Consider the following 27,124-nt stretch of genomic DNA (forward strand, 5'->3'; position numbering starts at 1 on the left):
TTTACTTTCAGTTCTTTTTTCCGGCTCCTGCTAGCAGGACCCTGGAGCATTGAGCTCTCCCCTTTTCAAGGGTTTAATTGAGATTTTGGCAATTTTTGTCACTTTTTCTTGTGTTTAGTAGCTGGTACTGTCAACATGCCTGGCTTGTTCGACAAGTGCCCGGAATGTGGTCGAAAGAAGGCTAAAACTGATCCACACGAGGTGTGCATAGGATGCCTTCCCCAGTCCCACGTGCCTGAAAGCTGTACCATCTGCCACTCGTTCTCAGCCAGGACCCTGAGGGACAGAATGAAAATCAGGCTTCAAGTTCTGGAGGAACGAAGACTGAAGGCACCAGGTGGGTCTGGAGGGGCTGATTTGGCCCATACTGAGGCCTCTGGGGGGCTCCCCAGGGGCAGGAAGACCAGTAAGCGCTCCCACTCCCCGTCGACGTCGAGGGCGTCGACGGCGACGTCGAGGAGGATGACCACCGTCTGTTCGCCGTCCCCCCAGGGCTCTGGGGAGAAGCGGCGTCGACGATCGCCGTCGAGGGACCTGAATAGGCCGCCGTCGACTACATCGGCGTCGTCGGCGACGACGCCGTCGTCGGCTCCGTCCAGCGGTCGTCGTCGAGATGGGACCCGGCGTCGGCATTCGCCGTCGAGGGATCGCAGCTCGCCATCGATGAAGAGGAGAAGGAGATCGACGTCGAGACGCTTGAGGTCGCCGTCGAGGCGAAGGTCGCCGTCGAGGCACAGGTCGCCATCGAGGCGAAGATCGACGCCGAGGAGAAGATCGGCGTCGAGGCACAGGTCGCCGTCGAGGCACAGGTCGCCGTCGAGGCACAGGTCGCCGTCTAGGCGCAGGTCGCCGTCGAGCCGCAGGTCGCCGTCGAGGCGACGATCGACGTCGAGGAGAAGATCGACGTCGAGGAGAAGATCGACGTCGAGGAAGAGAGAGTCACCGGGATCGGTGTACTCGGTGGTGTATACGCCGCCTCGGATGCCTCCGTCGCCGCCTCCTCTCCCGCCTCCGCCGCCTCCGCCTCCACCACCTCCACCACCACCTCCGCCACCACCTCCACAAACACCTCCACCACCGCCACCTCCACCCCCGCCACCTCGGCCGCGGACGCTGCCTCCGCCGCCCCAGCCTCTGTCGCTGCCACGCACACCTGTGGGACCGCCGCCGGTTCCCCCGCGGTCGGTTTCCCTTCCACGGTACCCGACTCCGCCGCAGGGGACCCCGAAGCCACGACGCCCACGATCGCCTGGACCAGCGAGACCGGCGGACAGGCCGAAGCCGAAGAGGTCGCGCTCCCGCTCTCACAGGAGGAGAAGATCACGGAGCCGTGGACGGTCCTCGTCGGACTCAAGACGACGCCGTAGGAGGTATAGGTCCAGGTCGCGCACGCGCTCCTCGGACAGAGACCTTTCCCCGACGCTGTCGGACTCCCCGGGGACGAGGGTGTCTCCGGTGGACGACTTGGTCTCGTTCCAAGAGGTGCTGTTGCGAGGGGCTGCAAAGTTGGGTATCACGGTGACGGTTCCAACACCCACGACGTCCGTGATATTCGAGACGCTTCATAAAAAACACCTGTCTCGCCCCCTACTGCCTCTTGTACCAGGACTGGTGGAACCCGCCTTGGAGCTGTTCCTTACTCCCGCGACGACGAAGGCCGCTCCTTCCAGGCTCATGAAAAAGTACAGGGCCCCGGAGTCGGATCCGTCATTTTTGAGAGTGGACCCGAAGCCGGATTCGGTGATCGTGACGGCGGCAAGAAAACAACATGCGACCGCCCCGTCCTCCACGGTTCCACCCGACAAAGAAAGCCGCTGGCTGGATTCTGCGGGCAGGAAGGTGTGTGGTACCGCCGCCACCACCATGAAGGCGGCGAGTGCAGGGGCTTTGTTGGGCCGTTACTACCGGGCCCTGTGGGAGTCCCTGCAGCAATATGCAGACCTCCTGCTGTAGGAGAGTAGGGTCTGCTTTCTATGTTCACCCCCACTTTTTGCTTTTGCTTTACTGGTTTTCGACTTAGATGTGGCTGTGGGCCTGCTAATCAGACCCACAGCCCTGCTGTTCTCTCTCTAAATTAATACTATGTACTTTAGGTGCATAACCCATTTGGATAGGATCACCTTATTGGCCCCTGTACAGTGTACCCTAGGTACCCAGGGCATAGGTGTACCCTAGGCCTACCAGGGGCTGCAGCATGTATTATGCCACCCCTGGCCTGGCCTTCCATTTTTGACACAACTGGCTGATCACTCAGCTGGGGCAAGGTCGTGTAATCACCCCATGCTTAGGTGTAGTATTCCTATACCTAACTTACATATAGACACATGTGTACCTATCAGCCACTCCTATGGCAGGCCTTAACAATCCTGGAGGCAGAGTGCTTGGTAACATGTGAGATGGTGCTCTAGCATGAGCTGAGCCTGTCTGCAGCTTTCGGAACCTTGTCCTTATAGCTGTTCTATGATATAGCCTACCATATACTCTTAAAGTGCCTTATAATCTTAGACGGTTATGGTAACTATGGTTTGGCTTTATCAAAACATGTCGTGTAAGGTGTCTAACACTAGGGAATAATACCCCCATGCCATTTCTGGACATGAGAATATTATTCCCCCCTTCTAGAGGGAAAGACATGTTAAAATCATACTTCAACTGTTAGCCTCTGACCAAAGCCTCAGCATCACAAAATGGATGCTGCTGCCACGACACAGGTCTGACCTCCTGCAGCTGGGAGTGATCCCAGCCAGGGAGGCCTGGACAATAGGTTTCCTGCTTGGGGAGGTGCTAGCACCTCCCCAGACAGCCTTTAGTGTATTGGGGCAGGGTGGGCTGAAAGGAATGAGACATGCCTGGGGCACACAAGGTGTTCCTTGCATAGTCCAGTTCAAACCGGCGCTGGGGCACCCCAGCCCCAGCTCTGGCGCGAAACTGGACAAAGGGAAGTGGGTGTAACCACCCCCTCCCAGGTCCCACCCATAAGGCGTGACCTAGCAGGTATCCCAGCCCCCCAGATTAGTATAAGAGTGGGAGTTGGGCCTCAAGACTTTAGATTATCCTGAACCTGCAAAACTGAACAGAAACTCTGGACCTTCGACATTCGACGAAAGAAGAAGACTGAAGAATCTCCCTTGTAGCCAAGGAGTGGCTACCCTGTGCAAACAGGCACCATCAAGAGACTACCCTTTGCTTTGCGACCGTTCTACGAGGAACCGACTGCAGAGCCCGACCAGAGCCTTGACTTCCAGACTTCTCCGACCCTCATCCACATCTGCAGCAGAGCTGAGATCCGTGGAGGCGACGAGCGACGTGGGACCGGCTACCTGGGAAAAGTGGCTAGTAACTTACAGCGCAGCTTCTGAGGTACCCTCGAAGTTGTGCACCGGGGATTGAGAAGCCCCAACCCCAAGCACCATCTGCACCGAAGATCAGCCCCCCACACTCCACGAGTCCTGCGTGGGGCCCTTCAGCATTTTCCTGCTTGCCGCGTCTGTCCGGTTGCTTGCCCGCTGGCTAGTGGCCTCTGTGACGACGCACCCTGAAATCTTCTGCGCTGGTTTGGCTCCTCCAGACTGGCTCCCGCTTCTCTGCAAAGAAGAAGCACCCCAGACCTTCCTGGTCTGCACCAGAAGCAAGTCCTTCGTTCTTCGTGGGTTCCGCTTGCCAAGGCTTGGTGAGTCCTAGTCCAACTTCGACGCCGCCGACAGCAAGAGCCTTCGTGGGACAGCTCGCCTCCTGGTCCTGGTCGTCCTCGACGCTTCCTGGTCCTCCTGGCTGCAGCGACAAGCTTCACCTTCACCTGCAACTCTTCACGACATCGCCTGGTTCCTTCCTGGTTCCACGTGGTCACTGGCTAGTGACCTTGACTCTGTCCCTTCTGCTTGCAGGTTTCTTCTCTTCTTGATCCCAGCCTTGGGATCCACCGGACACTCTTCACTGACTGCCTGTCAGCATCTTTCTTCAGGCATCCATAGGAGTCGACGACGAAAACGACGCATCTTCACCCCTATGCACCCGCAGCCTGTGGGCTAGGTAACTTGGGTACTCCGGTGCTCATCAGGATAGTGACTATCCTAGTGTCTAGTTTTCAAGTCTCAACTTCCTAGGTACTCCGGAAGTGTCCTAAATCTACCGTTTTCTAAACTGTACTATTACTATTGACTTTTACGCATTACACGTGAGTGTTTCCACTCTGCACACGAATCCCGTGGGCCTCCCACTTCCTAACTAACGCTAGTGTAGTGTAGCCCCAGCGATTCCCTAGGCCTAGGCCTACTCTATTTCCGTGACAGTGGTTCTTATACCACTTACTTAGTATATGGTTTGCGTGGCCCCTAGGGCCTAACTGTATTACTTACCTGTGTGACTTACTGTATGCATTATTAAGACTGTGTTGTACTTACCTCTAATCTCATAAAGAGTGCTGAGGGTTTGCTTAGAATAAATACACTTTATTTTATATATATATCTGTTGTGGTGTCCTTTCATTTGGTATTCAAGGGATTATATATGGTATCACAGCTGGCTTCACATGCCATTCAGAGTTTAGCCTAAGACTGCTCTTGTCCATGCTACCACTAGGATAGCTGGTCTATAAGGTTGACTTTACAACCAATCACCATAAGGGTATTTGGACTGATATAAGGTGTACACTATAACTAGTGACATCATACATCAGGCCAACTTCTCACATTGGTGAGCAGCGGTTGGGATCTGAGCTTGCTGTTGTAATACCATTGTAATCTTGAGATACTAAATTGAAAGATCACACAGATATTGTCTAGGTACATATAACATAGATTATTATACTTAAGTCCTACTGGACTTTGTAGTTGTAGGTTGAAGGGAGTAACACACCCTGACTACAACTACTAGAGAGGTTTAGTAGATACAACTAGTGTAGGTAGGTGCACACACCACACCCTCACTAGATCATGTCTCTCAGAGTAGATCAAGTAGATGCTCTCTCAGGAGGATCAGGTCTGCAAAAGATCCCCTCTAGATATGATACCTTAACATTCCAGGAGATGAGACACTTGTGTACCTCCAGAGGAATAAAACAGGGTGCAAACCCTACCCTCCTTCAGTTAAGACAACTCCTAGAGGAGTATGATGCTCATAGGGCATCTCAGGCAGGTGCCCTAGGCACAGAGGAGGGTCTACCCACCACAGAGGAGTCCGATGGGGCTTCAGATGGGGAGGTAGACAGCCAGAGCCAAGTAAGGAGACTTAGCCAGGCTAACTTAAGTTTACATGGGAGTTTGCATGGGGTCCCCCCATACAGACCCCCAAGTAGGCATTCACAGAGAAGCAGGAGGGACAGATCCCCTTCAAGGGAATCCATCCACTCCCATGTCTCTAGCATCTCTAATGCTTCCTCTCACAGGGGAATGACTTCACCTGAGAGAAAGGAGCATGCAGCCAGAATGAGGGAGGCTAATCTGAGGATTCAGAGGGAAGAACTTGCCCTTGCCAAAGAGAAGCTTGCTCTGGCTAGAGAGCAAAAGTTAAGTGGGTTAGAACCCACTGGTGGCAGCAACATTCCTAGAGATAGAGACAGGCACTATGACAATAGAAACCTGAGCAAGATTGTCCCTCCCTACAAGTGTGGGGATGACATCCACAAATGGATAACTGCTTTGGAGAGAGCTTGCAAAGTACAGCAGGTACCCCAAAGTCAGTGGGCAGCTATCTTGTGGCTCTCCTTCTCTGAGAAAGGAAGAGACAAGCTCCTCACAGTTAGTGATGAGGATACAGATAATTACACTGTCCTGAAGAGTGCTCTGATTGATGGGTTTGGCCTAACCACTGAACAATACAGGTTGTTGTTCAGGGATACCCAGAAGACACAGACTCAGGACTGGACTGACTTTGTAGATTGTGCCACTAAGGCTCTGGAAGGCTGGCTAGTGGGAAGTAAGGTTAAGGACTATACAGGATTGTATAATTTGATCATGAGAGAGCAAATACTTAACAACTGTCAAAACCAGCTATTGCATCAACACCTGATTGATTCTGATCTGACTTCTCCCCAAGAATTGGGAAAGAAGGCAGATAGATGGGTCAGGACTAGAGTTAAGCAGAAAAACCAGAACCAGGGCGGTGATCAGAAAAAGGCAGACCAGAAGGGTAATGAGCAGAAACAAAAAGACCAGAAGTCTTCACCAGGCCCCCAAAAAGCTCAGGGGGAGGGTGGTTCCAAAAAGGATAAGAAGAAAGATGGCCAAAAGAAACCATGGTGCAACTATTGTAAGTCCAACTCACATTGGTTTAGTGAGTGCACCAAAAAGGATAAGCCCCCAGCCACCATTGTCCCTAAGGCAACTGTACCCCCTAGTTCAGCTGTAAGTGGTGGTTCCCAGCAAAAGGGTGTAGTAGGGTTAACCCTGGGAACTGAGGAGGATTCTGGCCTAGTCAGAGTACCTACTCAGGCTGTTCTGATCTGTGATGGGGACTTAGCTTTGTCCTCTACTGTAGGCCCCAGTAACCTGGGCAAGTACAGACAGACACCTTTTATCAACCAAAGAATGGCTCAGGCCTACAGGGACACTGGAGCTAGTGTCACGATGGTGACACCTGCTTTTGTGGACCCTGGACAGATCATACTAGGTGAGAATTACCTAGTGACCAACGCTAGCAATGCCACTACCTCCCATAGTGTGGCTATTGTTAACTTCTCCTGGGGAGGGGTAACTGGCCTCAAGAAAGTTGTTGTTAGTTCAGACCTTCCTGTAGAGTGTTTACTGGGCAATGATCTTGAAACTTCAGTTTGGTCTGAAGTGGAGTATAGGACCCATGCAGAAATGCTGGGGATAGATGCACATGTCCTTGCTGTGACCAGGTCACAGGCCAAAAAGTGCACCACTGAACAAGTGCTGGATCCTGAAACTATGGACCAGTCACAACCCAAGAGAAAGAGCAGTAGGGTTAAGGCTGTGCCTTCCCCCCTGCCTCAGGTGGTGGATCAGCCCTCCCAGGAGGATGATTCTGAGAGCCCTGAAGGAACTGTCCTAGAAGAACTTGAACCTGATCAGGTTGAGTTTCTTGGGACAGGGGGACCTTCAAGGGCAGATCTGAGGCAGGCTCAATTAGACTGCCCCTCTCTTGAACCCCTCAGACAGCTGGCTGCTGCTGAGGCTGCAGGGAATGCTCAAGGTACCCATAGAGTGTATTGGGATGAAGGGCTACTGTACTCAGAGGCTAGAGACCCCAAGCCTGGTGCATCCAGGAGGTTGGTCATACCACTGAAGTTCAGAGGCTTCCTTCTAACCTTGGCCCATGATATTCCCCTTGCAGGACATTTAGGCCAGAACAAGACTTGGGACAGGCTTGTCCCTCACTTTCACTGGCCCCATATGTCAGAAGATACTAAGGAGTTTTGTCGCTCCTGTGTCACCTGCCAAGCCAGTGGCAAATCAGGTGGCACCACAAAGGCCCCCCTCATACCACTACCTGTGGTGGGGGTCCCCTTTGAAAGAGTGGGCATAGATATTGTAGGACCAATGGACCCACAAACAGCATCTGGGCACAGATTCATACTGGTGATAGTGGACCATGCCACCAGGTACCCAGAAGCAATTCCCCTGAGGACCACAACAGCTCCTGTTGTGGCAAGGGCCCTGCTTGGAGTATTCTCCAGAGTGGGCTTTCCAAAGGAGGTCATTTCTGACAGAGGTGCCAACTTTATGTCAGGATACTTGACTGCAATGTGGAAGGAGTGTGGTGTTAACTATAAGTTCACCACACCCTATCACCCACAGTGCAATGGGCTTGTTGAGAGATTCAACAAGACCCTAAAGGGAATGATAAAAGGATTACCAGACAAGCTTAGGCGAAGATGGGACATCCTTTTACCCTGCCTTCTGTTTGCTTACAGAGAGGTCCCACAAAAGGGGGTTGGCTACAGCCCTTTTGAGCTTTTGTTTGGGCATCCTGTAAGAGGACCCCTGTGTTTGGTGAAGGAAGGATGGGAGAGACCTCTCAGACAACCCAAACTAGACATAGTGGATTATGTACTTGGTCTCCGCTCCAGGATGGCAGAGTATATGAAGAAGGCTTCTAAAAACCTTGAGGTAAGCCAAGAACTCCAAAAAGCTTGGCATGACCAAAAGGCTGTACTGACTGTTTACCAGCCAGGACAGAAAGTGTGGGTGTTGGAGCCAGTGGCCCCAGCAGCACTCCAAGACAAATGGTCTGGACCCCACACTATTGTTGAGAAAAAGGGAGAAGTCACCTACTTGGTGGACCTTGGGACTCCCAGAAGCCCCCACAGGGTGCTTCATGTCAACAGATTGAAGGCATATGTTGACAGGGCAGACATGGGGCTACTCATGGCTACAGATGAGGGGCAGGAGGAAGAGAGTGACCCTCTCCCAGACCTGTTGACTCAGAACCCTGATGATGGCTCAGTTGATGGTGTGGTCTTTTCTGACAGCCTCACTGTCCATCAGCAACAGGACTGCAGACAAGTTCTGCAAGCCTACAGACATATGTTCTCTCTGACCCCAAGTCAGACAAACTGGTGCACCCATGAGGTGGACACTGGTGACAGTCTGCCTGTGAAGAGTAAAATCTACAGGCAACCTGACCATGTCAGGGACTGCATAAAAGTTGAGGTACAAAAGATGTTGGAGCTGGGAGTCATTGAACCTTCAGAGAGCCCTTGGGCTAGTCCTGTAGTCCTTGTGCCAAAACCTCACACCCAAGATGGTAAGAGAGAGATGAGGTTTTGCGTGGATTACAGAGGTCTCAATGCTGTCACTAGGACAGATGCCCACCCAATACCTAGGGCAGATGAGCTCATTGACAGACTGGCAGCTGCTAAGTTTTTGAGCACATTTGACCTAACAGCAGGCTACTGGCAAATCAGACTAGCTGAGAGTGCAAAGGCCAAAACTGCTTTCTCGACCCCAGGAGGACATTATCAATTTGTGGTAATGCCCTTTGGTTTGAAGAATGCACCTGCCACTTTCCAAAGGCTGGTGAATCAAGTCCTTACTGGGTTGGATGATTATTGTGCAGCTATTCTTGATGATATTGCTGTCTTTAGCTCCACCTGGGAGGATCACCTGGTCCACCTGAGGAATGTTTTAGAGGCCCTGCAAAAGGCAGGCCTCACTATCAAGGCCACTAAGTGCCAGATAGGGCAGAGCAAGGTTGTATACCTGGGCCACCTAGTTGGTGGGGGTCAGGTTCAACCACTGGAGAGCAAGATCCAGACCATAAAGGACTGGGCTCCTCCAACTACCCAGACTCAGGTCAGAGCTTTCTTGGGCCTGACTGGGTACTACAGAAAGTTTGTTAAGAATTATGGGTCCATAGTGACACCACTTAATGACTTGACCTCCAAGAAGATGCCAAAGAATGTTCAGTGGACAGTAAGCTGTCAAAAAGCATTTGATGACCTGAAGCAGGCCATGTGCAGTGCACCTATTCTGAAAAGTCCAGACTACTCCAAAGAGTTCATTGTCCAGACAGATGCTTCTGAGTTAGGTGTGGGAGCTGTTTTTTCACAACTGAATGTAGATGGTCAAGACCAGCCCATTGCTTTTATAAGTAGAAGGCTGACCCCTAGAGAGAAACGTTGGTCAGCTATTGAGAGGGAGGCCTTTGCTGTGGTTTGGGCCCTGAAGAAGCTGAGGCCATACTTGTTTGGCACTCACTTCAAGATTCAGACAGACCATAAGCCCCTCTTGTGGCTAAATCAGATGAAGGGTGAAAATCCCAAACTTCTTAGGTGGTCCATTTCCCTACAGGGGATGGACTTCACAGTGGAACATAGACCTGGGACTGACCATGCCAATGCAGATGGACTCTCCAGATAATTCCACTTAGAACATGAAGACTCAACTGGTCAAGGTTAGTTTAATGTCCCTAAGTTTGGGGGGGGGGGTTGTGTAGGAGAGTAGGGTCTGCTTTCTATGTTCACCCCCACTTTTTGCTTTTGCTTTACTGGTTTTCGACTTAGATGTGGCTGTGGGCCTGCTAATCAGACCCACAGCCCTGCTGTTCTCTCTCTAAATTAATACTATGTACTTTAGGTGCATAACCCATTTGGATAGGATCACCTTATTGGCCCCTGTACAGTGTACCCTAGGTACCCAGGGCATAGGTGTACCCTAGGCCTACCAGGGGCTGCAGCATGTATTATGCCACCCCTGGCCTGGCCTTCCATTTTTGACACAACTGGCTGATCACTCAGCTGGGGCAAGGTCGTGTAATCACCCCTTGCTTAGGTGTAGTATTCCTATACCTAACTTACATATAGACACATGTGTACCTATCAGTCACTCCTATGGCAGGCCTTGACAATCCTGGAGGCAGAGTGCTTGGTAACATGTGAGATGGTGCTCTAGCATGAGCTGAGCCTGTCTGCAGCTTTCGGAACCTTGTCCTTATAGCTGTTCTATGATATAGCCTACCATATACTCTTAAAGTGCCTTATAATCTTAGACGGTTATGGTAACTATGGTTTGGCTTTATCAAAACATGTCGTGTAAGGTGTCTAACACTAGGGAATAATACCCCCATGCCATTTCTGGACATGAGAATATTATTCCCCCCTTCTAGAGGGAAAGACATGTTAAAATCATACTTCAACTGTTAGCCTCTGACCAAAGCCTCAGCATCACAAAATGGATGCTGCTGCCACGACACAATTCTGACCTCCTGTAGCTGGGAGTGATCCCAGCCAGGGAGGCCTGGACAATAGGTTTCCTGCTTGGGGAGGTGCTAGCACCTCCCCAGACAGCCTTTAGTGTATTGGGGCAGGGTGGGCTGAAAGGAATGAGACATGCCTGGGGCACACAAGGTGTTCCTTGCATAGTCCAGTTCAAACCGGCGCTGGGGCACCCCAGCCCCAGCTCTGGCGCGAAACTGGACAAAGGGAAGTGGGTGTAACCACCCCCTCCCAGGTCCCACCCATAAGGCGTGACCTAGCAGGTATCCCAGCCCCCCAGATTAGTATAAGAGTGGGAGTTGGGCCTCAAGACTTTAGATTATCCTGAACCTGCAAAACTGAACAGAAACTCTGGACCTTCGACATTCGACGAAAGAAGAAGACTGAAGAATCTCCCTTGTAGCCAAGGAGTGGCTACCCTGTGCAAACAGGCACCATCAAGAGACTACCCTTTGCTTTGCGACCGTTCTACGAGGAACCGACTGCAGAGCCCGACCAGAGCCTTGACTTCCAGACTTCTCCGACCCTCATCTACATCTGCAGCAGAGCTGAGATCCGTGGAGGCGACGAGCGACGTGGGACCGGCTACCTGGGAAAAGTGGCTAGTAACTTACAGCGCAGCTTCTGAGGTACCCTCGAAGTTGTGCACCGGGGATTGAGAAGCCCCAACCCCAAGCACCATCTGCACCGAAGATCAGCCCCCCACACTCCACGAGTCCTGCGTGGGGCCCTTCAGCATTTTCCTGCTTGCCGCGTCTGTCCGGTTGCTTGCCCGCTGGCTAGTGGCCTCTGTGACGACGCACCCTGAAATCTTCTGCGCTGGTTTGGCTCCTCCAGACTGGCTCCCGCTTCTCTGCAAAGAAGAAGCACCCCAGACCTTCCTGGTCTGCACCAGAAGCAAGTCCTTCGTTCTTCGTGGGTTCCGCTTGCCAAGGCTTGGTGAGTCCTAGTCCAACTTCGACGCCGCCGACAGCAAGAGCCTTCGTGGGACAGCTCGCCTCCTGGTCCTGGTCGTCCTCGATGCTTCCTGGTCCTCCTGGCTGCAGCGACAAGCTTCACCTTCACCTGCAACTCTTCACGACATCGCCTGGTTCCTTCCTGGTTCCACGTGGTCACTGGCTAGTGACCTTGACTCTGTCCCTTCTGCTTGCAGGTTTCTTCTCTTCTTGATCCCAGCCTTGGGATCCACCGGACACTCTTCACTGACTGCCTGTCAGCATCTTTCTTCAGGCATCCATAGGAGTCGACGACGAAAACGACGCATCTTCACCCCTATGCACCCGCAGCCTGTGGGCTAGGTAACTTGGGTACTCCGGTGCTCATCAGGATAGTGACTATCCTAGTGTCTAGTTTTCAAGTCTCAACTTCCTAGGTACTCCGGAAGTGTCCTAAATCTACCGTTTTCTAAACTGTACTATTACTATTGACTTTTACGCATTACGCGTGAGTGTTTCCACTCTGCACACGAATCCCGTGGGCCTCCCACTTCCTAACTAACGCTAGTGTAGTGTAGCCCCAGCGATTCCCTAGGCCTAGGCCTACTCTATTTCCGTGACAGTGGTTCTTATACCACTTACTTAGTATATGGTTTGCGTGGCCCCTAGGGCCTAACTGTATTACTTACCTGTGTGACTTACTGTATGCATTATTAAGACTGTGTTGTACTTACCTCTAATCTCATAAAGAGTGCTGAGGGTTTGCTTAGAATAAATACACTTTATTTTATATATATATCTGTTGTGGTGTCCTTTCATTTGGTATTCAAGGGATTATATATGGTATCACAGCTGGCTTCACATGCCATTCAGAGTTTAGCCTAAGACTGCTCTTGTCCATGCTACCACTAGGATAGCTGGTCTATAAGGTTGACTTTACAACCAATCACCATAAGGGTATTTGGACTGATATAAGGTGTACACTATAACTAGTGACATCATACATCAGGCCAACTTCTCACACCTGCCACGGGACAAGAAGGAGGACTTCTTGGAGACGGTGCGCGAAGGCATGCTGGTGTCGAACCAAACGATCAGCGCAGCGGCGGACGTATCTTTATTGGCCGCCCACGCCTACTGTCATGGCGTCCACCAGCGGCGCCATTCGTGGTTGCGCCTGACGTCCCTCAAGCCAGAGGCGCAGCAAAGAGTGGCCAACCTGCCCTTCTCGGGGGAAACCCTGTTCGGGAAGCATGCGGACGATGAGATGGCCCGCATGAAGGCTGAGGCGGAAACCCTGACGGCCGTCGGGTTGGAGAAGGCCGAGAAAAAGAAGCGCCCGTTCCAAAGGAGGTTCGGGTCGTCGGGCAGAGGGCGTGGGCAGGGCTCGGGACAGCAGCAGCCACAACAGCAGCAGTTCCGCAAGCCCTTCCAGAAGCGCCAGAGGGGTAGAGGAGGCCAGCAGGCTACCACCACAACCAAGGGCCCGGCCGGGTCTCGGCCCTGAGCGGTTACTTCCCCCTCAACCATTACCCACTCCAGTGGGGGGAAGCATTCAATTTTTTCCGGCAGAGTGGAGAAAAATTACTCAGGACAAGTGGGTGCTGAATATTGTTTGCAATGGATACAGTCTTCGGTTTATCAGCCCGCCTCCAGCGATTCCGCCGGTCAGCTCTCGATTCCAGCTGAGAGAGCTCCAGGCGGAGGCAGACATCTTGTTGAGAAAAAAGGCGGTAGAAGAGGTACCTCTGTCTCAAAGGGGAAGAGGTCTGTACTCTCGGTTTTTCCTCGTTCGCAAGAAGGACAAGAACGAGTTCAGGCCCATTCTGGATTTGCGGCAGGCAAACAAATGGATTCGCAGAGAGAAGTTCCGCATGCTTTCGTTGCACCAGATTTACCCTCAGCTGCAACGGGGAGACTGGCTCTGTGCCATAGATCTACAGGATGCGTACTTCCATGTGCCCATAGCGAGGAAGCACAGGAAGTTCCAGCGATTCCAAGTCGGCGCCAATCACTATCAATACACAGTACTGCCATTCGGGCTAAAATCTGCGCCCAGGACCTTTTCGAAGTGCATGGCGGTGGTGGCGGCACACCTGCGGAGGAACAAGGTGTTTGTCTACCCGTATCTGGACGATTGGCTGATCAAGGCATCATCCTTCGCGGAAGCGCAAGAACACTTCCGATGGACGTGCGAGCTCTTGCACAAGCTGGGGTTACACGTCAACATGTCCAAGTCGGTCACGACTCCGATCCAGTGCATACAGTACCTGGGGGCCTCCATCGATACGCGGTCAGCAAGCGTGTCTCCTTCGGAGGAGAGACGGTTATCACTCCTTCGGAAGACTCAGGACCTCAGGACTGCTCCATCGACGACAGTGAGGAAGGTGTCGTCTCTACTGGGATCGATGGCCTCCTGTATCTTCCTCACGCCTCACGCTCGGCTACACATGAGACCACTGCAGGAGTGTTTGGAGGATCAGTGGGATCAGAGGACAGGCTCTTGGGACGACAAGATACGTCTGTCGCTGCATGCTCTTCAGTCTCTGAAGTGGTGGTGTTCGGCGGAAAACCTCCTCAAGGGGGTTCCCTTCCACAAGGACATTCCCACGACGAGTGTCGTGACGGATGCGTCTCTCCAGGGCTGGGGAGCGCATTCCGGGGACTTGCAGATTCAGGGAAAGTGGTCTGCTTTGGAATCGACGTACCACATCAATTTCCTGGAACTCAGATCTGTCTTCCTGGCACTGAAGGCCTTCCTTCCGTCCTTCCAGACCAACTCGCTGCTGATACAGACGGACAATACAACCACGATGTATTATCTCAACAAGCAGGGGGGGTCGAGATCGCGCACTCTGTCGCAGGAGGCGCAGGCGATCTGGCGCTGGCTGCTGGCCAGAGGACTGACAATTACGGCCACGCATCTGCCAGGAGTGCAGAATGCTCAGGCGGACGCCTTGAGCAGGCTGATTCAGGAAAACCACGAATGGGTCATAAACGACGAAGTACTAGGAGAAGTCTTCGCAAGGTGGGGGACTCCAGACGTAGATCTGTTCGCCACCGCCGAAAACAGCAAATGCCGAGACTTCGCATCCAGGTACTACCAGCGGGGGACGCTGGGGAATGCGCTATGGATCGATTGGTCGAACAGCTTTCTGTACGCTTTTCCACCCATTCCCCTGATTCCGGCGGTGCTCATTAAGTTGTCCCAGTCCAAGGCGCGGATGATCCTGATCGCCTCGGAGTGGCCCAGGCAGTGGTGGTTCACGGACCTTCTTCACCGGTCTCTCCTTCCTCACATGCGGTTGCCGTGCAGGCCGGACCTTCTCACGAAGTTCGGGGGGCGGATGGTGCACCCCAACCTCTCGTCTTTGAGTTTGGCGGCATGGCTCCTGAAATAGTGCAATATGGCCATCTGAATCTACCAGACGATTGTATGGACATTCTGAAGGAGTCTAAGCGACCTTCCACTAGAACATCCTATGCTTACAAGTGGAAGAGGTTCTGTATCTGGTGTAAGTCCAAGAACTTTGATCCGACAACATGTAAGGAAGATGTCATCCTTCCATACCTTTTACATCTGGCGCAGTCTGGCCTTAATTTCCATTCCATTAAGGTTCATCTGGCTGCTTTGACTGCTTACAGGAAATTCCCTTCACAGACTTCCTTCTTTCAGATCCCTGTGGTCAAGGATTTTTTGGAAGGCTTGAAGAAAGTGTTTCCTCCCGTCAGACTTCCCTCGCCTTCCTGGGACTTGAATGTGGTGCTGTCCAGACTGATGAAGGAGCCTTTTGAACCCATTCACAAGGCTTCATTGCAGCACCTATCCTGGAAGGCGGCGTTCCTAGTGGCCATTACATCGGCCCGCAGGGTGAGTGAACTTCAGGCATTATGTTGTCAAGAACCTTATACTGTATTTCATGCTGCTAAGGTTGTGATGCGTACTCACCCTAAATTTCTTCCTAAGGTTATCTCTGATTTTCATGTCAACCAGACCATAACTTTACCTACGTTCTTCCAGAATCCCTCTTCGCCAGCGGAAAGGTCTCTCCATTCCCTGGATGTTCGGAGGGTGTTGAAATTTTATCTGGATAAGACCAAGGATATTCGTAGGTCTGACCAATTGTTTGTTAATTATGGCTCAGTCAGGACTGGTCTTGCGACCTCTAAGCAGTCCATTTCTCGGTGGATTGTGTCCTGCATACAATTGTGTTATCAAAAGGCTAATAAGACCTTAGGGGGTAAACCTAAGGCTCATTCCACCAGGGGCAAAGCTGCCACGACGGCTTTGCTGCGTAATGTTCCGATTGCGGAAATCTGTAAGGCGGCCACTTGGAAGTCGGTCCATACCTTTGCTGCGCATTACTGTCTGGACACGGATGCCTGGGCAGATGCTCAGGTTGGGCAGGCTTCGCTGCGAAATTTGTTCGCACAGTAGTGGTAGTGTCTTGTGTGTTCTCCACCGCTTTTGTTGTGTGGGGATGGGCTTGCCATTCTATTCACTAGATTATGACTATACACAGAGATCCCCTACTACAGAAGGAGTAGTTTCTTTTCTGTAACTCCAGTTCTGTAGTAGGGGTATCTCTGTTATAGTCATAAGCGCCCGCCCTCCTCCCCGGTGGAGAGATACTTATTCATATGTAGAATGCTACAGGTCTGGCGTGCTACGCCTTCAAAAAGAACTGAAAGTAAATGGGACCTGCTGGGCATTCTGGGATACTGGGGAAAGTTCTGGAAAACTGGAAAGTTTTCTTAAAGGCACAGTATCCTGTTCCAAGCCACATAATGGCAGCCTATGGGGCTTGTCTGTCCACTCCTTCCTCTCTATCATTCCAGAGGCTTTTGCTGGTAGAGGCAGGGTTTTTTCCTATGTGGAGAAAAACTAGACAGGCAGTGCTGTTTGTGGATGTTGGTGGAATTCTAGTTGAAGTACTGGACAGTGTAGCCTGTGGGTATAGGCTGCATTATCTGTCTTTAAATTAAATTCTCTCTTAAAGGTGTATGCAGGTCTGCATGATTTGTCACCTTTTAGAGATTATTTTTTATTGCTCCGGGGTCCACGCACATGGGCGTGACTATTCACTAGATTATGACTATAACAGAGATACCCCTACTACAGAACTGGAGTTACAGAAAAGAAACTACTCCTTATCAATGCACTTGCAAACTTTGCGAAAACAATCATAAACAGATATATAATACGAGAATGCCACAGTGTGATATAATATCCAATCAGATGCAAAACAAAGTATTGAACATCAGCAATAAACATTGACAATAAAAAGTCTCAAAAGATACTTCCTTGATACGAAACTCTGAATCACTCCATTCATAGATCGCTGCTCGGAATTCACAAAGGGTGGGAAGGCATAAGAGAAACATGCCCGGGTGGGATAATCCTCGCCTCCGTCTCCTTATTAGAATTGAAACTTTCCTTCGTGCTAACTAGGAAATTTCCTATTCTACAGCAGGAGCGGAGGCAAGGATTATGCATGTTCAAAGCCTCCTTACCACCAAAGCGGCCGCTTCATGGATTGGTTTAAAGTAGAACTTTTTAAAAGTTGAATCTGAAGACCAATCCGCCGCATTCATAATGTCTTCCAATCTACCCCCTACCTGAATGGCCTTAGAAGCCATTGCCCCCCTGGTAGAGTGTGCGCCAAACTCAGCAGTGTCAATACCGGCCTCAGTCATAATCCACCTGACCCATCTGGCAATGGTCGGGGAAGATACCGCCTTAAACGGTTTCTTAATGGCAATCAGAAGTTGCCGTTCTCCCGGAGGCCGTACCTCCAATGTCATATCCTCATAGGCCTTGAGACATCTCACTACACACAATTTCGGGGAGTCTGGAAAAGCAGGATAAGATACTGACCTCTTACTCCTCTTGGTTCTCCTGGAGATGGTAAAAGTGACCCCTTCCGGGGTAAAGATCCGCGCTGTGAGATCCAAAGCTCTAACATCTGAAGCCCTCTTGCATGAAATAAGGCATAACAACTGTTAGACGGTGACCTCAGAGGAGCCCGGAAGGGGGTCCTGACTACCCTGAGACCCACCCTCGAAGTATCGTAGCCGGGCACTGGCGGGAGACTCCCCAGGGGGAGGAATCTCGCAGCTAGGATCGTACTTCTGGCACCACACGACACAGAGTAACCACACCGGTTATTCTCAGAAACAATCTTTATCAAGTAGGTTATCACGGCAAATATGTACAAGGTGTGCACAGGCTCAAGAGTCTCGGAAAGGTAGGGGGTAGCGGGACAGTCTTTGGCAAAAGTTCAAGCAGGGACGTATCCGGCGCACAGCTCACAATCCTCGAGCCGGGGGATACGGGGTCGTAGTCGGGGTCCGGCGGGACCGGGAGAGTCTGGGGGGAGCCGCGAGTCACTCAGCGGGCTCAGGTACAGTTTCAGAGGTGTACGATCTTCAAGGAGCCGCGAGTCTCTCAGCAGGCTTAGGCACAAGTTCGGAGATGTTACGATCTTCCAGGAGCCGCGAGTCACTCAGCAGGCTTAGGCATAAGTTCAGAGGTGTTACGATCTTCCAGGAGCCGCGAGTCACTCAGCAGGCTTAGGCACAAGTTCAGAGGTGTTACGATCTTCCAGGAGCCGCGAGTCACTCAGCAGGCTTAGGCACAAGTTCAGAGGTGTTACGATCTTCCAGGAGCCGCGAGTCACTCAGCAGGCTTACGTTGTTCCAGCGTCGAATCTGCCGGACCGACCCAGAGCACCCCTTGTTATAGGTCGACCCCTCTTTGATGTCCGGGGTCGGTGGAGGCAGGGGTCTTGTCACCTGGGGGTCGCTTGTCGGGGTTTTCTGCTATTGTCTCTTGATCTCGTTCAGGGCCGGGGCGGGAGGAGTCCCAGACACCCAGCAGGCGTGGAGCCAGCTCTCAGGGAGGCCGGAGGGCCGATCGAAACCCATCGTCCCAGGGGAGTCCAGAGGTGCGATAGAAACTGCTCCTCCCTCTCTCATCCCCCTGGACGTGTGATGTCCTCCAGCCGGAGTGGCGCCTCTAGGCCAGGGTCGCGCTGGGCGGCCATCTTGACGCATGAAGTGGGCATGCGGGCCCGGGGTGGCCGAAAGGAGAGAGGCCATGGACGAGGATGTCCGGGCCGGGTGCGGGTGTTCTGGTAGGAAGGACCGGCTGGGCCGGGTGGTTGGGGCGGCAGGTACCAGGTTTCGGTGGTGCGGGTGCACGGAGGGCCGTTCTGCGAGGCCGGGTCCAACAACAACATAGCTAGTTTCGCTGATATCTCCTTTCTAGACAGGTACTGATTGTCTTGCCAGGACATCAGTAAACGTAAAACCAGGTTGACATCCCAGAGGCCTGTATAACGGGGCTCAGGGGGCCGAGAAATTCTAATGCCCTTCAAGAGTTTACACACCCAGGGATGTTCTCCCACCGGGATGTTGTCAATGGGCACATGGCCCGCCGAAATAGCCGATCTAAAAGAGTTGATGGTACAATAAGCCAGCCCTTCCTGAAAGAGCTCTGTTAAGAAATTGATGATGTCCGAAACTCTGGAGCCCACGGGATCCAGGTGTTTCGCCATACACCAACGTACCCATCGCCTCCAAGCTGATCTGTACCTTTTGATGGTCGCCGGGGCCCATGCCTGCTGGATGAGGAATTCAGCCTCGCGCGAAAGAGTTCCGTCCGACCAACGTCGCCTGAAATCCTCCACGCCATAAGCTGAAGATGGCCCTGAAGCACCAGGAGATGAGGATTGCCCAGGGGGTCCACAAAGACCTCGTTGAATACAGGCAGACGAATAGGAAGGTCCCAGCTCAGCTCTAGCAGAGAAGGGAACCACGCTTGAGAGCGCCAAATCGGAGTCACCAGGATCAGAGAGGCTATCTGTCGCCGAACCTGGGCCGCCACTCTCTGGATGAACAAGAATGGCGGAAAGGCATAAGCTGGTATCGAAGACCAGTTCTGGAGAAAGGCGTCCACCGCTGCTGCTCCGGGATCCGGTTTCCAGCAAAGAGATCCACTTGGCAAGTACCCCAGGAGTGCATCAGAGAGCTGAAGACTGTCGCATCTAGTCTCCAATCGCTGGCGTCCCGGAAATGCCTGGAGTTCCAGTCCGCTACCGAGTTCTGAGCTCCCGGGAGGTATTCGGCAGTCACCGAAATCTGGCGCTGAAGGCAATAATGCCAGAAGTCCTTGGCTAGGTCCACCGGGACCCTCGATCGCGTACCGCCCAGGCGGTTGATGTATTGCACCGCTGTCGTGTTGTCCATCCGGAGGAGCACACAACAAGACACTCTGTCCGTCGTGAAGGATCGAATAGCAAAGGACCCCGCCAGAAGTTCCAAACAGTTGATATGCAGGGAAAGCTCCTCCTCCGTCCACCTGCCCCCCACTGAGGTTGAGCCCTTAGATGGGACGCCTTCAGTCTCTGGAGTGCACTGTAGTGCAGGGGGCCCGGGAAAATGGCCTTAATCGATGAAGATAACAGGCCGACAATCCTGGCCAACTGCCGCAAGTAGATCCTGTCCCTCCGCAGGACCTTCCTCAATTCCTTCTTGATCTTCCCGATCTTCTGCTCCGGGAGATGTAGGGTCACCGTTCTGGAGTCTATCCTGAACCCCAAAAAGGTCATGCATTGCTGCGGGATTAGGTCCGACTTTACTTGATTGATGGTAAACCCCAAGCTCTGGAGGAGGGAGACTACAGTCTGTAGATGGGAGAGAAGATGTGTCCTGGACTGATCCATTATCAGGATATCGTCCAAATAAATGATCAATCGAATGCCCAGAGTCCGGAGGTACTCCATCACTGGCTTGAGGAGCTTCGTAAAGCACCACAGAGCCGAAGACAGGCCGAAGGGAAGGGTCAGAAACTCGAAAACCTGTGTCCGCCACCGAAACTGGAGGAACCTGCGGTGCGGAGGAAAAATGGGGACCGAGAGGTAGGCGTCCTTGAGGTCCAGACGCACCAGCCAATCGTCCTGCAACAAGAGGCCTCTGAGAAGATGGATCCCCTCCATCTTGAAGTGGCGATAGACAAGCCACTCGTTGAAGTCCCTGAGATTGATAACGGGACGGTAACCCTTGTCCTTTTTTTCCACCAGGAAAATGTTGCTCAGAAACCCCGTGGGGTGAAGATCTGAAGGACCGATGGCCCCTTTGGATAAAAGCTCCTGAACCTCTCGGTCTATGAGAGACTCGTCCTGCGAAGAAAACACCAAGGGCCTGGGCCTGGCCCCTTGAACCGGGGTTCCGTAGAACTCTATGTGAAACCCCCTGACAGTCTCCAGTACCCAGGGATCGTGAGTAATCTCCGCCCACCTGTGATAGAACAGGGCGATTCTCCCTCCCAACCGAACCGGGGTTAACAAAGGTACGCTTACCGCTGTATCCTCCGGTGTTGTTGTGGGCGCCTCCCCGGCCTCGGTTGTTCTTTCCTCTGCCGCCCCGGGAGGGGTAGAAGGTCCCTTGGCGACCGTCCTGCCATCCATTATTACGCTTGGCCTGGACTCTATTAGGGCCTTGATGCGATTGCCGGCCGTAGGAGCGACCCCTGCCTCGTCCAGCCCCACCGAAAACCTTCCACGGGAAAATGTTCTTCTTTGAGGCTTGCGCCTTGTCAAGGGCTGAAAAGGTGGCCACAAACCTACCTAACTCTTTGACAAAAGGATCACCAAACAGGGAACCCTGGGCTATCGGGCCTGCCTCCGAGGAAGAGAGCTCCCCAAGTTTGGGGTCTATCTTTAGCAGTAAGGAACGGCGACGTTCGGCCGAGAGGGCGCAATTCGCATTGCCTAGCAGGCACATCGCCCGCTGCGCCCAGCCCGTAACCTCGTCTGCCGATAGGGGTTCCCCAGAAATATGGGACCTCTCCGCTAATTCTATCACCTTAGTCAAAGGGCCCACTACATCTAAGAGCTTGTCCTGGCTAGGCCTGGGCGGTAAATTCCGTTCCGCTCGCGGAATTTGGGTAATTTCGCGTTCCGCGGAAACGCAAAATTGCCCAAAATTCTGCTTTCCGCGACTTCGCGGAATTTTTTGCTTGTTCGCGTTCTCAAAATGCGTGTTCGCGAGATATTTCTCCCCGAGCACGCAAACAGCGATTGTGAACAGGAAAAAAGCATCGCGAACAAGCAATTCAGCGTGTTCGCGGAATTTCTGCGTGTTCACGGAGATTTTTTACCGTTTCGCGGAGATTTGCGTAACGCGATTACGCAAATTCCGCCCACCCCTAGTCCTGGCAAGCCCGCCATGATCTATCTATCCCTTTCTTGGGATCTTTCATATACTTAGCAAAGAAGGTGCACAATCTGGGATCAATATCGGGGGTAAAAGTGACGCCATTGGGCAGGGAGGGTCTGGGACATTCCGACCGCAGACGGGCCCTAACCTCTTTATTGAGCGGACGCCTAATTTTGTCGGCCACATAGTCAGCCACCTTTTTGTCGGGGACCCATTCCGTGGACCGGGGTCTATAAATGCACATGGTATTAAACATATCACTTGAGGGACCTTCCCCCTCTCCTACTGAAGATGCAGAAGACTGAGGACGCCAAGATCTGTCCTGCTCCTGGTCCCCATCCGAGGAATCCCCATCATCCTCCAATTCCACCTCCCCCAATTCAGGAACCCCCTCTTCAGGGTCGTAATCTGTGGCCCCTTCGTCGCCGTTTTCTCCGGGTACAACCTCCTCCCGGTAGGGTGCATCACGAAGCGTGCGCGCACTTTTCTGAAAGGCTTCCGCCAGACGGCGGAAGCCCTCAAGGTGCCCCGCGTCACGCTTGTGGGCCTTGGGCGGGATAGCAACAGGCGCCCCGCTAGGCCCGGCCTCCCCGTCCCCCAAGATGCCCGTGCCTCTGAACACATGGGCGGACAGACGGTTAACGCTCTCCTGCAGAGGGGCAAGCGCCTGGGCGATGGCCGAAGAGAGGAGCCGGTTCTCTTCAGAGGATAATGATGGGGTATAGTCGTGCTCCCTCTGAGCATGCATGATAAAAGGAGGTGAGGGCACCAAATTCAGAAACGCCCCAACTAAATTAAGGGGGGCTCTCCCCTCGCCGGTGCCCCGTAGCTGATACTCCTCTGATGACTTTCACTACACGTGGAGGAGTCAGCTCGTTAAATTAAACAGTAGGGCTATGCCCGTCATTCCTACCGCGATAGCGGTGTCAGGCGAGGGGTAGAATGTTCTAAACACCGAGGCAGAAGCCTCACACACGGCGCTTCACTGGCGCCTGAAGCGGAGCGTTGCGCTAGAAGCGCGAAACAGCGCCACCTAGCGGACCCGCTCCGTATTAAAAAATACACGCGCTCGGGCCGAAGCCGACCGCGCGACTCTCAGTCAGAGAGCAGTCCGCTACGATATCGTAGGAAAACGAACAGAATCAGGCAATCAATTATAATGAAAAACTACACAAAGCCCATGCAGCCAAGACCCAAACCCACAGTAAGGAGAGAAGGGACTTAACTGACGGGCCAGCAGTGAAGAAAGAGGAAGGACTACGGAGACTGCTACTGTTTATGGGACCCTTCGTGGTTATGATTGGACTACTGGTTGCCACGGTTACTCCCGAGCTTCATGTGAGTTGTGGTCTTGTGTTTGTTTTTTACACTGTGTCTTTTAACTTGCTGTTTGAATAAAGTGAGGAAAGTAATGCATAATCCTCGCCTCCGCTCCTGCTGTAGAATTGAAAGGACAAAAAACTGAACCAGTGACTCGCAGCTCGTGAGCTGTAAAGCCGCGTCAAGGCCCCAACCGCTTTACAGGCCATTCACACACCTTTCATACGTGATACACACAAGACCATTCACACCACCAGGCATGAAACCAATACATTACAACATTCACAAAAAGGGACAAGGTACACCTTGCATGAGAAAGACAGAAAAGACAAATATTTCTGCACAACCACCTATACCACCTATTCCTCAAGCACACATACATACCAGTTGGATTTGGCACTAGGGTGAGTGACGGTTCAGAATATACAGTTGTCTTAACCAGAGAGTTCCCAAAAATTCAATCCACTGTTAATATTTGAAAGTACGAGAAATTGGACCATTGATTCACAGTTTGTGAGCTGTAAAGCCACGACAAGGCACCAACCTCTTTACAGGCCAGTCATACACCTTTCATACGTGTGACACATACAAAACCATTCACACACCAGTCATGGACCCAGCACATTATAATACTCTCACCAGCAGACAGCGCCATTCAAGGGCCCATCACTTTCAAATGCCCATATTATTGACACAGCAACCACAGAAGCTCACAGCTTGCGGGAAGTGGCGTTTGGTTAGCAGTGTGTGTAGTGACCAGCGGCAAGTCACTACTCACACACCGCCTGCCGAGCACCAGTCTACACACACACCGCCAGCCGAGCGCCAGTCTACGCACACCGCCAGCCGAGCGCCAGTCCACGCACAACACCGGTCAAGTACCAGTCCAGGCACACCTCCAGCCAAGCGCCAGTCCAGGCACACCGCCAGCCAAGCGCCAGTCCAGGCACACCGCCAGCCAAGCGCCAGTCCATACACACCACCAGCCAAGCGCCAGTCCACACACACCACCAGCCAAGCGTCAGCCTACACACAACGGCCATCACATTTAGGATTTTTTTATACAAAAAAACAAAACAAAAACAAATTGCAAATAGATACAAATCTACTAACTCAAAATCTGAAACTAAATGCATTGCACAAATGCCAACCTTGAAACTGAAGAAAAAATATAAAACAATAGAGAACAGGCAGTTCACTTTACCACTCATGGATGCTCCCGAAAATTATTTTGCGTGTGGTACATTCTAAAACAAGCAGACACACACAGCTCAGGGTTACAAGGACACTCTGGGAAGTACATACGAGTCTCCTTCCGCACACCTCTTCGCCAACAGACTCTACATCTCCTACTAGGATAGTCTTAGGCGGGAGTGGGAGGAATGTGATCAGGAAAGTGGCGATCTTTCAATCTAGCCACATCCTCCACCACTCCAACTCTAGGAACACTACAACAAGGCTGCCTATTACAGACTCCTGAAACTTAGTAAAAGTCATCTTTGACTCAGGACAACAATCCTTGAATACAACAAAAGCATTAAAGGTTGCCAAGTGAAAAAGATGGATAGCCAACTTCTTCTACCAAATGTAAGCCTTACGAAGAGCAGTGTAAGGTTCCAACCTCTGATCTACTCTATCAACACCACCCATGTGCCTATTATATCCTAAAATGCACACAGGTTTGCGCGCTTCAGCGACCTGACCCCAAACAGTCACAGGTGCAGTGCTTTCATCATGGATGGTAGTCAGCATGTAGACATCTCTCCTGTCTGAAAACTTCATTGCTAGAAGTTCCTCGCAACACAACGCATTGCACTGTCCCCGCACAAGCGTTTGACAAACAAGTTCTTTTGGGAAACCTGTACGGTTAGAGCGGATTTTGCCTCAAGCAACAGTGTCCACTTTGGCCAATTCCCTGAACAACTGCACACCAGTGTAGAAGTTATCTACATATAAATAGTGACCTTTGGTAAAAAGTCCTCCACCAAGTTCCCACACAATTTTCTCAGTCACTCCAAAAGTGGATAGACAACCGGGGAGGGGTAATCCTGGATTCCTTACCGGTGTACACCCTGAAATTAGAGACATATCAAGTCCTACTGTCACACAGCATATGCAGCTTAATTCCAGAGTGCCCTCTTACTAGGAATATATTGCCTAAAAACCAAGCGGCCCTTGAACAAGACCAAAGACTCATCCACTGCTATTTCTTTCCCTGGAGCATAGATCTCAGAAAATTGATCTGCAAAGTGATCAGTGAGAGGCCAAATCTTAAAAAGACGGTCACAATCAGGGTGATCTCGTGGCAATGCTAAACCATTATCGTCAAAATGCAGCATCCGAAGCAGAAACAAATACCTTTCATGACTCAAGACTGCCGGAAATATAGCCGTTGCCATCAAGGGACTAGTAGACCAATATGAAGACATTGATGGCTTCCTTAGCAAGCACATCAAAAAAGTTAAACCCAAGAACTTCTTCATCTCTTCCAGATTTATGGGAGTCCACCGGGTAGCTCTAGAGTGGGGCCTAAGGCTGGCACTTTTGTCCCTCAAAAACTGTTCAGCATACAAATTAGTCTGCTCAACAATCTCTGCCAAAAATACATCGTCCATAAACAACTGAAAAAAATGTATCGGCAAAACGTTTTCCGTATTCACGCTACACCCTGGAACACCAGTAAAGTCTGGCAATGCCGGATGCACCATGCCTGGGGCAACCCAGAGGTCAGCACTTTCAACGGGAAGCCTTGCAGCCACAGGCTGCAGCCCTGATGCCGCATGCTGCACTATCGGCACATCAATGTCCTCCTCTAAAACAAGCACTTCATCCGCACTTGGAGTAGCTTCATCATCCGATGATTCCATGTGGAGAGAAAACTCACTCCCTGAATCTTCCACTCCCTCTTCTGCCTCAGATGTAGAGTCATTCTCTGAACCACGGTCAGAGGAAGACTCAAAAAGCATACCAACAACCTGCTGAGCAGTAATCCTGCGGCTAGCCATTATCCTTACTAAGAAAGGAGACTGCACAAACAAGCCAACAACAACCAACGTTATGTAAAATAAGTAAGTTAAAAAAAAATGTGCGCCTTTGTCACAAAGATCTTTATACTCAAAAACTATACGATTCACTTACAAGAGACAGCTAAACTCAGCAACACCTACTCTGCAGAGACACAGCAAAAACCAACGATATTCCACCAGAAAGAAAAAAAACAATTACTCACATGACAACAAAATACACATCGAGCACAAATGCAAAAAGATTTTTCACACTCAAAAAACAGAAGCCAAATATACTGCTATTATCACACCATTTGCAAAAAACACATTCATGCATTTAGAGTAAATAGCACCAAAAAAGTCTCTTACCAAACACATGCAACTACACAAACTGCAGCAGCACCAGTAACGAAACCGCAACCTTGAACATCAGTCTAAAGCGCAAAAGCCTTGAACTAGAATAAAAAGGAAAAAATAAAACGTTACAATTGCAATTCAGAAGAAATAAAACAATTAACATTATAACACGCCATGTCAGTTCTTAAATAGTCAATCTGCCAGATGGGCTTTCAAATAGGGATCTGGTGGGGTTTTCTGCCAGGCCGATCTGTCCCCAGGTGGGGCAGAAAACAGCAGGCAGAAATTTACCCCCTTGCAAAAGAAATAAATCCCTGGTGCCTACTAGGGTTTTCAGCCCCTCTCTGGCCTAGGGCAGAAAGGCCAAAAAAATGGGCAGATATGTCCCCATGGTGGGGCAGAAAATACATAAACTTAAGCCCCTTGGAAGCAACCCTTGGCCAAAGGGTCGCTGTCATCTGCAATAAAAAAAATCCCTGGTGCTTAATGGGGTTTTCTGCCTCCCCTGGGGTCAGAAAGGCCTTCCAGTAAATTTGACGCCCTTGGAAGCGACCAGTGATTTTGTTTCTTGTTGTATGAAAGCCTTGGGTCGCTTTCATACAACAAAAAAC

The 27,124-nt window shown here is 51.5% G+C and overlaps 2 protein-coding genes and 1 pseudogene across 2 annotated transcripts in view; 1 reads left to right on the top strand and 2 right to left on the bottom strand.

Annotated features, from left to right (window-relative positions):
* Positions 1-27,124, bottom strand: part of LOC146839290 (uncharacterized) — a 191,198-nt gene that overhangs the window by 90,220 nt on the left and 73,854 nt on the right. The window lies entirely within an intron of this gene.
* LOC146839292 (uncharacterized) overlaps positions 1-27,124 on the top strand; it is a 132,866-nt gene that overhangs the window by 47,876 nt on the left and 57,866 nt on the right. The gene's annotated exons all lie outside the window — the stretch shown is intronic.
* Positions 20,059-22,579, bottom strand: LOC146839293 (uncharacterized; annotated as a pseudogene).

The sequence above is a fragment of the Triturus cristatus genome, chromosome 4_1 (assembly GCF_964204655.1).
Source record: "Triturus cristatus chromosome 4_1, aTriCri1.1, whole genome shotgun sequence".
NCBI classification, from domain to species: domain Eukaryota; kingdom Metazoa; phylum Chordata; class Amphibia; order Caudata; family Salamandridae; genus Triturus; species Triturus cristatus.